This window comes from Astyanax mexicanus, chromosome 4, assembly GCF_023375975.1.
Source record: "Astyanax mexicanus isolate ESR-SI-001 chromosome 4, AstMex3_surface, whole genome shotgun sequence".
Classification (NCBI taxonomy): domain Eukaryota; kingdom Metazoa; phylum Chordata; class Actinopteri; order Characiformes; family Acestrorhamphidae; genus Astyanax; species Astyanax mexicanus.
In genome coordinates this window covers 22,100,458-22,114,359 of record NC_064411.1, presented here as the reverse complement: position 1 = coordinate 22,114,359, position 13,902 = coordinate 22,100,458, and the positions used below count along the sequence as shown (strand labels likewise).

At 36.7% G+C, this 13,902-nt stretch overlaps 5 protein-coding genes across 6 annotated transcripts in view; 4 read left to right on the top strand and 1 right to left on the bottom strand.

The window, feature by feature from the left end:
* LOC111189489 (NACHT, LRR and PYD domains-containing protein 12-like) overlaps positions 1-13,902 on the bottom strand; it is a 382,248-nt gene that overhangs the window by 124,779 nt on the left and 243,567 nt on the right. The window lies entirely within an intron of this gene.
* The window catches only part of LOC125801287 (zinc finger protein 239-like), a 262,488-nt gene that overhangs the window by 183,072 nt on the left and 65,514 nt on the right, over positions 1-13,902 (top strand). The gene's annotated exons all lie outside the window — the stretch shown is intronic.
* Positions 1-13,902, top strand: part of LOC111197128 (zinc finger protein 665-like) — a 172,004-nt gene that overhangs the window by 92,588 nt on the left and 65,514 nt on the right. Inside the window, exon 1 of one of the 2 annotated variants that reach the window (XM_049477174.1) lies at positions 5,564-5,702. The exons of the other annotated variant lie outside the window; for it this stretch is intronic. The gene's annotated coding sequence lies outside the window, so the exon portion shown is untranslated. Of the gene's footprint in view, positions 1-5,563; positions 5,703-13,902 lie in introns of those variants that run through there. 2 annotated transcript variants of the gene reach the window in all.
* The window catches only part of LOC125801267 (zinc finger protein 271-like), a 251,973-nt gene that overhangs the window by 191,907 nt on the left and 46,164 nt on the right, over positions 1-13,902 (top strand). The gene's annotated exons all lie outside the window — the stretch shown is intronic.
* Positions 5,674-13,902, top strand: part of LOC111197605 (zinc finger protein 239-like) — a 270,756-nt gene continuing 262,527 nt past the window's right edge. The window contains exon 1 of the mRNA XM_049478111.1: positions 5,674-5,702. The gene's annotated coding sequence lies outside the window, so the exon portion shown is untranslated. The remainder of the gene's footprint in view (positions 5,703-13,902) is intronic.

The following is a 13,902-nucleotide window of genomic DNA, read 5'->3' as shown; positions in this document are numbered from 1 at the left end:
TCTGTGATATTTTTTTCACAGACCCCTTGTTTCTACCCCTTGTTGTGTATAATTCTCGGAGGGTGGGCAAAGGAGCACCAATAATTTTTGTTGCTCTATCCAGCACTCTTTGCAATCTGCATATGTCCTGTTTTGTGGCTGAACCGAACCACACTATGATGGATGTGCTCAGGACAGATTCAATGACTGCAGTGTAGAACTGTTTCATCAGCTCCTGTGGCACACCGTGTTTCCTCAGTTGACACAGAAAGTACATCCTTTGCTGGGCGTTTTTGAGGATGGAGCTGGTGTTGGCCTCCCATTTTAGGTCCCAGGAAATAGTAATTCCCAAGAACCTAAAGGTAGTAAAATTAAATAATTGTTCTAATTTAAAGGGCCTTTATTTTGAAACAACACATCGTAATGTCCTCTTATTAGGTAAGAAGGGTACTTCAGACTTGGAAAGGCATTAAAAAAATCATATGCAAATAACAGTTTTAAAACTAAATATAGCCGCAAGCGGCAATCATCGGGTTCAAGCACCAACTGGACGATGGTGTCTAATGGAGCATAGGATGGTGAGGTGTAAGAAGGTCTAATACAATTAGAGGCACATCTAATGAAGTTTGTAGAATATTCATCATGTGATCTACAATTAGTCAAAATGTGTCTACATGTTTTGTTTATTGATCAGGAGTAATACAAATTACATTTTAAGGCTTTTCCTTTAAGGCTTTTAACATATTTTAACTAAGGGTTCCAATAATTATGGAGGGCGGTGTACCTCCTGCCTGAGTTCCGTAGCTTTGGAGTGCATCAGGGAGTAACTATATCCAAAAAATGTGATCTCCTGGAATTGCCAGAACTATTATTATTATTATTACTGAACTATATCAGTATCAGTTATGGACCAGCTGGGAACTGTATTTCACAGTATTTCACAGTGGTTTTAAGTGGATTTTTTTTTTGTTTTACTTTCAGCTACTAATAATTTTATTGTTTATCATTACAGTAAAATAGTGAGTTTTCTATTAAATTACCAAGGTAATCAATGTTATTGGAAAAACACTAGTAAAATTCCACTTCTTACCTGACCTCTCTCTTTAAAAAAAACAATTCTTTCTTTTTAATTTTAATATTTTTACAATCAGACGTTTATTTTGAAACAGGTGGATTTGTCCCCCCCAAAAAATGATATCCTTTGGCTCAGCTCAGGTGTACAATAGGGTTCATGCACACAGGGGTGGTGACGTATATCCGCTACAATCTCAGCCAGCTCAGCCTCTTCCGGTATCCACACTGTTGTGTTGAATTTAGTGAAGTCGCGATAATGTCTCAGGCAAAAAAGTTTAAGTTTCAGCTAACTGACAGCACTACGGTTGAACATTGCTGTGTACCTTTGTGTCAGGCCTCTAGTAAGTACAATAAAGTAGTTTTCATACATTTCCCTCCGATGCGGAAAACCGGCTAAAATTTATTGTTTCTATCCGGAATGAGAACTTCAGTCACTCCGCATACCCGATACATACAATTTCTCTGTCCCACTTTCACGACCGGGGGGGCTGGACACCTGTCCAGGAGACGGATGCACTCCTCGGGGACCACGACTACGCTTCTGCTCCGGACCCCGCTGCTGTCGACTTGGTTCTGGAAGAAAACCTGCTTCTTAGAGAGGAGATCCTCCAGCTGAAGAAACAAATAGAGCAGCTTACTCTGGAGCATCGCTTTGGCATTCACCGCTTTGCTGGCTCAGACAGTGACATTCGCTTTTACAGGAAAGATGTGGTAAGATGTTCAGCAGGTTTTATTATTTAAGTTTATGCACTAAAATAAGTAAAGCATACAGACATACTCGCCAGCACTGATTAAAGTTTGTTTGCTGATTATAAATATACAGTGTAACATTAAAAACGAGAATATGGTAAAAAGGTTTAGTTCATATTTTAATTTAAAGGGTCATTTTTCATATTAATCACACGTAAAGCTTGTGGTTTAAATTGAGTTATCAAAAGTGAACTTTTTAATGATATTTTTTAAATTTGATAATGTATGTTCACCTTCATTATTAGGTTAAATTAGGTTACTAAAACACTGATACCAATTTTAATCATAAAAATAATTGTATTTATAGGTTTGGATCCTATGACCTCCTCATGCGCATCTGGGCCTTAATAGAGCCCTCTCTGCCATCTATGGTTAGTGTCACACCAGCACAGAGAGGCACCTTTGAGCCAAGTTCCACTGTGGTAAGTACAATTACGTTTATTTTCATGGACCATACCTTATAACCTGACCGGGATAATGGCTGATAGAATTAAAATTAATACAATATTACCTTGTGTTATTTTTACAGTCTCGTTACCTGCAGCCCATAGATGAGATGTTCATGTTTCTGAACTATCTTGCACTGCGTTTAAAACAGCATGACCTTGCCGACCGGTTTGGGGTCCACCAGTCCACAGTCAGTCGGATTATTACAACATGGAGCAACTTTCTATATGCTGTGCTGGGGTCAGTGAGAATCTGGATGGCAGTGGAAAAAATAAGGGAACATCTGCCAGCAGAGTTCAAGGACTATGCAGACACTACAGTTATCCTGGACTGCACAGAGCTGAGGTGCCAGTGCCCATCTTCACCTCTTCTTCAAAGTGAAGTATTTTCTGTGTACAAATCCCATTGTACACTTAAAGGGCTGCTTGGTGTTGCTCCTCATGGGGCTGTCACATTTATCTCTCCACTGTAAGCTGGATCCATCAGTGACAAACAGATCATGAGAGAGTCTGGAATTCTCTCCCTGTTGAGACCTGGGATGGCCATCATGGTCGATCGAGGATTTCTTGTTGGTGACTTTGTGCCATGTAAAATCTACAGGCCTCCATTTCTGTCTGGAAGATCCCAGATGCCTGTTGGTGAGGTCAGGGAGACCCAGGCCATTGCCCGCCTTAGGGTGCACGTGGAGCGCATTCCTCTCCGGCTTTTTGGCAACATTAATCAGCTCTACACTGTAGCATGTCTGCTGACAAACTATGAAAACGGGCCTCTTGTAAAGGCTTGGACAAAAAAGCAAGGCTCAACATCTGCTGGGCTTTTTTGAAAGTGGAAATGTTTAGTTTCTTATCACAGAGGATGTAATGTAAATAGCATAAATCTGCATGTATATATGTATATATTTTTCAATGAAATATGGTTTAATGCATTGTGACCGAATGCTGATTTACTGCAATAAATTCACTGTTCAGTTTAACTAGTACAAGATTTGTTTGAGTTCTGATTGCCTACCGTACTATAACCATAACTGTATCAATTACACAAGACATTAATCACTTTGATGCTAATTTCTTTATTATAATCAGTAATGTTCAATAAAATTGTTACATATTTAACTATATTTGCAGCTATACTAATAAACAACAGCAATTCATTCTATTTAACAATAACTTACACAACAGCTGTAACTTTCTTAAATCTGCTCAAAACAACTTTTACAAAGAAACAAGAACAATTTACAGATTAAGCTCTCCACATTAGCTAGTGATTTAGCTCTATCCTATTTATCTAGGGATGCACAAAGGTAAAAATAAAAAAAGAAAAGGTCAGTTTTTTCTTTAATTGTTTTCATGATTCCTTTGTCATGGGGGATCCTCTGAATAATCATGTATTCCTCTGTATAGACCACAAAATCACACCAGTCCAATCCAGAGATCAGCATCTGGCCCTGAATCTGCCAAAAGTAAGGATGAGTTTTCCTGAGTGTATGTGTGCCCTCACTGATCTTAATATATGGGCAGTCCACATAGCTTGCTACATTTGGGCATTTTATTTCAATGGTGCATCAGGGTGGATCAGAAAACCACAGGGATAGTGGTTAACCTCCCTTACTCTGCAGTGCTCCTCTACTGCTACAGGCTCCAGCTCAAGCCCTCATGTCAGCAGTCTGATGGCTAGGTTTCAAAAGCCTGCTGATGTTCAGTGTTGAAGAGTAACCGTTTATTATACCTTGGGTGTGTTGACAAATATCTTTCAATTATGATTACTTATCTTTAGCATCTATAATTACATAATCATTGTGTGAAACCTTGTATTCTATATGCATTAACCAATACTCACATTGTATTTGATCATTTTTATTACTCACAGTGTATTTTACACGCATTTATATAGAAGATTAACCAATAATCACAGTATATTCTTTACATATATAGTAAAACATTGTTTGATCAGGCATGTGACTAACACCGGCCTTATTATGACAAATTAACCCACATGATACATAACGCGATTACTAACACATAGGACCTATTATATGGCGGACTAATCACGCGCTACTAACACATTAACATATAATATATGGAATCCATTGTATGACGTGTGTAGCTTATGCTTGAAGCATTTCGTTCACTGCATGTTTCTGACTATTTATTGTGCAAGTTCACAAGAAGGCTGGGGTGCTCCTGATTTTCCCTTTCCCTCCATGTGCTTCTCTCAAGACGGCAAGGGTATGTAACATTTTTAATTTGGTTGAGCTAATGAACAAATAAATAAATAAATGTTGAATAATTATGTGTGTCTTGGCAGGACGTGTGCATGGCTGAAAGTTGAGGATATTGGCCACTGTTTTCTATTGTTTCCTGATGTTTTCTACTGTGTTTCTAATCTTGTTTTCTAATGTCATTTCCACTGTTTTCTTAATGGTTCTCTACTGTTTTTGATGGTCCATTTATGGGTTTTTTTGGATAGTTTCTGTATTTCTTTCCTTATAATTTCTGTATTGATTGCTTTAGTTTCTGCAGTTTCTTTGTTTTGTTAGGTTTTTTTGGTGCTTTATTTATTTATTTTTTTGCATTGTTTTCTGGCTATGACTATCTGCATAATTTATTGTAGTAGCTAAGTTTTGTTTAATTTTGTAATTCTTTGTTTTTTGGGTTCAATTTAATTAGTTTATTTTCTTTTTTCATTGGTTTCAGTAACTTTGTGGGTTTTGTGGGGTTTTTTTTTTCCAATTAATACTCTGCCACACTTGAGTTTCTTTTCATCTAGTGTGTTTTGTTGAACAGTATTTTTGAAGTTACCAAAGAAAGAATACAAGCTAGTCCTCCCCATTATGGTTTGTTTGGTGTGGTGTGCAGTGTAGTGTTAAGCTGTGGGGTTTGTGGATCCTTTATTTTTGGTTTGCTTTATTCCATCCAAAACTGGTGTTCATGTGCTAAAGCCAAGTATTGTCAGTGTCAACCAATTCAGTGGAGATTCATTGTGGGTTTTATGTTTGTGTTTTGATGATTGTGAATAAAAGTATTTTTGATATCAAACTCTGCCTCTGTAGACTGTTTTTAACACAGTCGGGATCTGTGAAGGGGGAGTCCTTCACATTCCTTTTGGGTTTCTCCCACCTTTTAACGGGAGTGGCTTAGTCAGTATATAAGTGCATGGGTAAAAATGGCTAGAAGCCACCACTCGTAAGTGTCACATTAAAAAATATTTTCTTTCCTATTTTAGTGAAATACTTTATTCTAATTTGTAAAATGAAAGAAAAGCCCCATAGAAGTAGTTCTACGCTGTTTTAAATGAGAGTTTTAGCTGTTTAGCTCCATTCAGCGCGGTGATGGGGTGTAATGTGATATGGAGGGGGCGGAGCTCTACATAACCCGAATGAGGCTGAGCTTCGGGCTCTGCAGTTCTTTCGCAGCGCCTGAGGAGGAAGAGCAGGATCAGCTGAACTACAGAAGGTATGGAGAAGTTTCTCTCTCTTTCTTTAACACGCTGTTCTACATTCACTCCTACACCAACACCACCTTCAGCATGTGCAGCATTTACACCACCAGCACTGGATCTTCTCCTAGCTCTGCTCAGCAGTTATGTGTCGTTCGAGAACGATGCAGCTCTAAGAGTCGGCTCTTTGAAGTGAACGATTCCACAATGGGAGCGTTTTAGGATCCTATTTGGGATCCGTTTTTTTCCTTCAGTTTGTCGCTGTCTCTCTGCCTCCCTGTCGTTGCGCTTGTGCTCTGCAAAGTGTCGCAGAGCCCACAGTATTTTTACAACGTCATTTTTTTTTTGTCCTTCGGTGCCTCGCTGTCTCCACTCCACCTATGGAGCTAAATTAGTGCCAAAACTACGCAAATAAAGAAAATGCGCTTCTAGCGATTCCCCAGAGCATTAATTTACACTGATTAAGGTGTTTAATACATCTATAATAATCACCACTCTACCATTTTATATCCGATTTACACACGGTTTGATTTGTTACAAACAGCAGAGATGTAGTTATGATATAGGAAGCTGTTACACATTACAAATATGAGCTTTCATGCTGAAATATTTTATATTATGCTCTTTAAAAAAGAAAGAAAAAATATTAATCAGTGTTTAAATTAATTAGATAGATAGATAGATAGATAGATAGATAGATAGATAGATAGATAGATAGATAGATAGATAGATAGATAGGTAATCATATCGACCTGGTCCTCACCACACAGCCTGCCTCACTCATCCTGACAGAAAAAAAACCTAAAATATTAGCTTGTAAAATGACCCAGTGGTGTTATAGCAGAATAACACACCTAACGGTTAAAGTTAACTATATAACGAAAAGGATTAACCATTACAAACTGTGTACACATTATCCTACCATTTAGGCTATATATCAACAACTAATAACAAATTCATGTTTTTAGGACATTCACGCTGTTGGTAGTATGTGATGTTTGGAATTGCTAGCTAGCTTGGCTAGGTCGCTAGCATTGGCTTGATAAGGTAAAGGTGGCTAAACTGTAACTTACCTTTAAAAATAATGTAATGTGCCCCTATATCCAGTTGCTGTATCCTTTTAACAAAACTGCTTTTGTTCTTCAGTATTTTTCTACATTGTTCGTGACGCATTAAAAAAACATGGTGCATGCTCCACACAGTATTTTTATGTACAGATTTACAAATGTGTTAGCAATAGTAAAATGTTTTATGATGTGATTTTGTTTGGTGAGAATAATGTCATGATACAACCCAGCAAACATGCCCACACTGGGCCAATGAGGTTGGTGCGGTACCGCCCCCATATGGGCAGCCCAAATCGGACCAATGGGTATTTGCACATTGGGCCAACAGAGATTTGCAGAGCTCTAACACACACACACACACACACACACACACACACACACATGCCCTCAGCGGAAAACCAATTGTGGCCCCAAATTTTTAGAACTGTGCAATATTGAACAGAGAACACTTTTCAAGAAAGAAAATTTAAAGCTGTGCTATTGGCACTTTGACATTTTTGCAACTGCCTGTAAAACAATTATATAAATAACACAATTTAAAGTGTATAATAAATTAATAAATTTATTACAAAGTATCATGTATAAAATATAAACAACACACAACAGTATTTAAGTAAATTAAATCCCAAATTTATATTTTAGCATGTAGATAAACATATACTCCATAAATATCTCCATTTGCAAAAACAGTATTTATAATAAACGGTATGATATAAATATCAAACATAATACAAAATAACAAAGAATTATACAACTTAAATTAAAAAAAATATATATATATATATATATAAACATCAATAAAAACAGCAAATCATATTCTTGAATAAATACTTGAATGCACTAGACTGATGTAGTAGATGAATAATAAACTGATACTATTATTGCTACTGGAACAAAGCCTCTGGGGTGGGTTTCCCGAAAACGAACAACCTTAGCGAATAACGAACGAACTAACGAATGACGTGAGTAAAGAACGAGCCAGTTCTGCGAGTGTTTCCCAAAGAGCTTCGCAACGTGAATATTAACAAAGGATGTTAAAGAACGTCTTTGTTGAATCCTCCCCTGAAACAGCGCACTCAATCGATCCACACATATTGATTATTATGCAGTATTTATTCAGTATTACACCCTAAAAATGTAAAAAAGTGTTGTAATCATCAATATTATACATATTTTGAAATTTAAATTACAAAAGGATGTACTTTGGCATTAATAAAATACTCCTACAGATACATATTAATAGTAATAGTAATAGTAATATTGATAATAATATTAATTTATTATTATAATTATTAATAATATAAAAATAATATAATAATATAAAAATAATTATTGTTCCGGTGTGTGTGTGTGTATATATATATATATATATATATATATATATATATATATATATATATATATATATATATATATTGTTGTAAAAAGAAAATGAAAGATGGGTTACCCCCATCCACCATCCGGGGTACAACTCCCCTGCGTGTTCGTTTTGATGGAGAGAGTTGCAGACAGGTGGAGTGGAGTTGAAAGCAAATCAAGTATTTATTACAAAATACTGAATTCAGGAGAACCAGTACATACAAGACAGTTAGCAGCCATCAAATAGTAAAAGTTCTGACCCCCCTCTGATCTGACTCCATGTTTATACCCCAAATGACGTGAAACCTGCTGATGAGGCGTTGCTAAAATCATCTCATGTTAGTATGCATAATTTCACGTGTTAGTAATCCGTTTCACGTGTCTGACCGGACCACTAGTGCTTGGCCTTGACTGTGTCCAGCCAGAACTGAGCATTGTGGCATTATCTGTGTGTGTGTGCGTCACTCCCCGCTTTGAAGAGCTGCAGGTTTAGGGAGGCACCCACACACAGAGAAGGCCGCTTTGGTCTAAGAGCCTCCTCTGTATCAATTTAGTTCATACAGAGTGTACCAGTCGATGATTGATGGCCGTTAGTTAGGGTCATGCAGTGACCAAAATGCCTTAAGCATGAGCTAAACAAGTCACACAATGGATTTCATATGTTATATGTTAATGTGTTAGTGGCGCGTGGTTAGTCCGCCATACAATAGATCCTATGTGTTAGTAAATGCCTTATGTATCATGTGGGTTAGTTTGTCATATAATAGAGTCTGTGTTAGTTACATGCCTGATCAAGCAAAGTTTAACTATATGTGTAAAGAATATATATTGTGAGTATTGGTTAATCTTCTATATATATGTGTAAATAATATATATTGTGAGGATTGGATAATCTTCTATATAAATGCGTATAAAATACAATGTGAGGATTGGATAATCTTCTATATAAATGCATATAAAATACAAGGTTTCACACAATGATTATGTAATTATAGATGCTAAAGTTAAGTAATCATTATTGAAGGATATTTATCAACACACCCAAGGTATAATAAACGTTAACTCTTCAATATACACACACACACACACACACTGTAAAGCTCCAGCTCATCCTAAATCAACATCTCAGTTGGGTTTAGGTCAGGGGATTTTGAAGGCCATGCACCTCTTTGTTAACTAGATAATTCCATATGCGTCAATTAATTGTTTTCATAGTTTTAATATTAATCGACAATGTAAAAAAAATAAATAAATAAAAAATGAGACGTCAACTTTTGACTGGTATTTATATATTTGTGAGCTGACACACCCCACAGTTTGCCCAGATGAACGGCCACAATGTTGGTTAGAAGCAGTGATGGTATAGTTACTTTGAAAAAGTAATCCGATTACTGATTACTGATTACTCATTTAAAAAGTAACTTAGTTACTTTATTAGTTATTTTCAGCAGCTGCAGACACCACCTCCCGCTGCCTTAACATTAACATTATAACCAGTTTTGCCAATACTCCCTTTATTGGAAAATGCATTTTTAACAGCAACAATTTATCTCTGTTAAATTTCCTAAAAAAATACGTTTTTTTTTATAAAAATAAAAAAATTAACATAAATATATTTTTTTTATAAAAAATAAAATATGGTCTTTCTTGATTTTACTAAACATAAATACTTGTTTTTATAAAAAATATATAAAATAAAGAAAGTCTTTCTTGACCTGACATATTTAACACTGTAAAACTGAACATTGAACCTGTTGTTCTCTGCAGGGCAGCAAGGAGTGGTTTTATAAAACAGAACCGTGTATACAGTGTTGGGAAGGTTACTTTTAAAATGTAATCCCTTACAGATTACTGATTACATCACTCAAAATGTAATTTGTAACGTAATCAGTTACATTACTTCAAGTGAGTAACGTAATCTGATTACTTTGGATTACTTTAAATATTGTAATTTTTTAAGCCTGAATGAATGTAGCAACCACATATTGCATATTATCCTTTTATTTTTGATAAAACAATTTAAAACCAAACAATGTAACAACAACTGTAAGCTATCTACTTGCAGGTTTGCCACCAGTGTTAATTTTGACAACAAATTTTGATTTAGTCTTAGTCATAGTTTTGTGACGAAAATAGCATTTAGTTTTAGTCACAATTTAGTAATTTAGTCGACTTAGTTTTAGTCGACTTAATGTCATAAGAATATAGTCTACTAAAATTACAGTAAATTTAGTCGACTAAAATGTAAAGGGTGTAAATGCTTTTTCATCAGTTCCCTTGAATTATTAACTATACACTTATACGAAATGAAACGTTTAATAACCACTTGAGTAATATTGTTAATGTTTGAAAGTGAAATATATTTATATATGATTTAATGTATATTATTATTATTATAGGTGTGTGACTATATATATTTTACATTTAAAATTTTGCTCTAGAAATGAGGTCATAAAACAACTGAATGGTTAAATTATAGTTTAAACAGAGCTGTAGATGCAAAAAGAGCTTTTAAAGGATCTAGTTTTATCTCCAGCACTAACCCAGCACACCTACTGGAGCTACAGTCTATAAATGAGATCAAAACACACCTTCACACACTGTCCTGTAGAGATGCTCTCAGGATGTACTGAGAGACTTCATGAGTTAAAGTGAGAAACTGATGAGAAAGTGCTGTAATGAACTTTACACAGACTTTTGGGTTCATAGATTGACTTATTTTATTGTTTTATTTTGGTTATATTATTGAGTTCCTTTCTGACCTGTTCCTGCTTTAACACTAGCTATATCTTTCCCACTGTGAGACTAAACAGATGATCTGATCTTAATGAGAGATTTCTGTATCAGTTCTGTGTTTTAGTGCACTGCCGAGTTAAACACATCAGCTCATGAAATAACATCAGCATTAAAACGCGGGTCTCTGCATGGAGATCTGTGTGACTCTGGTCTGCAGAAGCTGAAAGATTAGTGGTGTTTTTACTGGAGATGGAGTCGCTCCATGCGGTTTACACGTTATCTTGTTTTTCGCGACGTCAAAGGAGAAATATATCGCCTCTCCCCTCTCTCTCTCTCTCTCTCTCTCTCCCCCCTCTCTCTCTCTCTCTCTCTCTCTCCCTGCTGAACACTGTGGAGTTAACTTCCAGTCGAGCTCCGTAACGACAGGTTAATTCCCGGGTTTGTAACTGAGCGCGCGGCGCTACTGCAGGAGAGGCGGGTACTGATTGGATGACTACCCCGCTTATCCCGCCTCTCCACCAAAAATAGGAAAGTACCGCAATGTAATCCTTTAATTTTAGCAGAGTAACTGTAATCTGATTACCATTTACTGAAGTAGTAACTGTAACGGATTACAGTTACTTATAATTTGTAATCTGATTACGTAACGCCGTTACATGTAATCCGTTACTTCCCAACACTGCGTGTATATGGTCTAGACCAGGGATCACATATTTGCAGACTGGGGTCCGGGTCCGGACCCAGACGTTGTCCAATACGGACCCATACCGGACCCAACTACTGAGAAGGATTTAATTCTGACAGTGTTCATTTAAAGCACCGGAACTTTTCTTGTCTTTACGGTATTCGCGCAGTGAACTTCCAATCACGTGTGGTGTAAAATCTTTAAATGCTCTCCTCTGCCAATCAAATTTGTGGCAGACCGCTGCCCTCGCTAGTGAATTGGGACTCGGCCGCAAAAAAAAAACGCTTTAATAAAGAGATAGGGCACCGAGAACTGGCGGAAAACGAAAACGGGCGGAAACTAAAGACACGCCGAGCGCGCGAGAGAGAGACAGGGGAGAAAGCGAGACGCGTGTGATTGGGGAAGAGCGGAGGGGGAATGGGTAAGGGAGTATGGCAAGCCAACTAAGCCAAAACGTGTGGGAAAGAAACGCCTCCACGCGTAAAAATATGACGTGTCCACACGTAAAAAAATCACGTGTTGACAGATAAAGACGTTATCTTTTTACGTGTACAGACGTAATCTTTTTACGTGTGGAGGCGTAAATTTATGCCGTCTGTACATCACGTGCTTTTTTTCACCTGTACAGACGTGGATATATTACGTGTACAGACGTAAAAAATTAACGTCTTGGGATTTACTGTCCATCTCAAAAAGCCGCAGTTGCAATATGCAGCCTGTAGATGGCAACATTTACAGAGCTGTAGAAGCAGTCTTAATATGCCTGTACAACACCTCATATCTGCTAGGACAGATTAAAATGTGGATAAACAAGTATTTTTAATGCCACAGTGCCCTACTCAGGGAACATAACATTCCCTACATTAACACACAAGAAATATAACTATTATTGCTAGGTGTAAGACAGATCCCACAGGGAAAGTCATATTCAGTCAAGTCGTATTATAGCGGCACAATTAACACTAAAGCAAGGCTGTTATTAAAAATGTTAGGTCTAAAAAAAAAATAAAAAAAATGAACTACAATCAATATAAACACAATATTTCAGTCCTAACTGTCCACACTTAAAGTCTTAACTTTTAAAATGTTATACTTTTAAATTGTAATTTTGCTTTTTTAAGCCCTAGTAAACAACATTCGGTGTTCAGCCACTGAATTTAGTAAATTTAGAGTCACAATTTCTCTGTATCTTTTATTAGTTTCTTTTACATTTTTATTGTCCTAAAGCAAATCAAAATGACAAAATAACCATAGATTATTGTGGAGATGACTAGTACTACAAAAACTAATAATAATAATAATAATAATAATAATAATAACAATAATATGACTAATATATATACTATGAATTGCATTTTAATAAAATAGACATCCAAAGTATACAATACAAATAATGCTATATTAAAATATAGCTTTTTTAAACTGTTTTAGCATTCTCTGTTTTATAGATGTGAAGTGTTTTTATTGTCTTTTTTTCGTTTTGAGCGCACGCCCCCCCCCCCCCCCCCCCAGAGGATGGCGAGGAACCCGTATGTAATTTACTGTAATTTAATGTAATTTATTTAGAGCTAACAAGTACTGAAAGCAATGGCAGGGCGAAGATTTAGATTGCTTCAGGAAAACTTTAACAGAATTGTGAACAGCCATCTTCGCAGAGATGATACAGGTCAAGGGAACATAAATCGACGGAGTGTGATTGACCGGTAACTTCTGTGTGACCAGGGTTACACTATGGATATAAAATGGCGGGGGTTACATCATGTGAAATAGGGGGTACATCATAGACACATGATTACAACGTTTCAGTTATGTGGACCTTGCGTGCAGAGTGTGTATGAGTATGTATGGGGCTATGTCACGGTACGTAGACACTGCGTTGTAACCCACGTAAGCGTCTTATGAATATGGAATACAATACGTTGCATGACATCATGTGTTGTCAGGCTGCCTTATTACAATGCAAATGTATGCATAGGCGCGTTTACCGATTGGATGTTAGATGCCAAAACGTGTATACACGAACAGTTTTACCGCCTGTACACGTGATTTTTTTACGTGTGGACACGTCATATTTTTACGCGTGGAGGCGTGGAGGGAGCGATGTGTGTGTGTGTGTGAGTGTGAGGTGGAGAGAGAGAGAGAGTAACGCATAGTGACTTAAATAAGTAACTTTAATCTGATTACTGGATTGGAAATAGTAACGCGTTAGATTACTCGTTACTGAAAAAAAGGGTCAGATTACTAAGTAACGCGTTACTGACATCACTGGTTAGAAGCACCTAAATAAAGAATAATATTAAATATTACCTGCACATTCACCGATACCCTTTACAATACGTGTAGGTGTGAGTAAAGACACTGCAGGCGTCC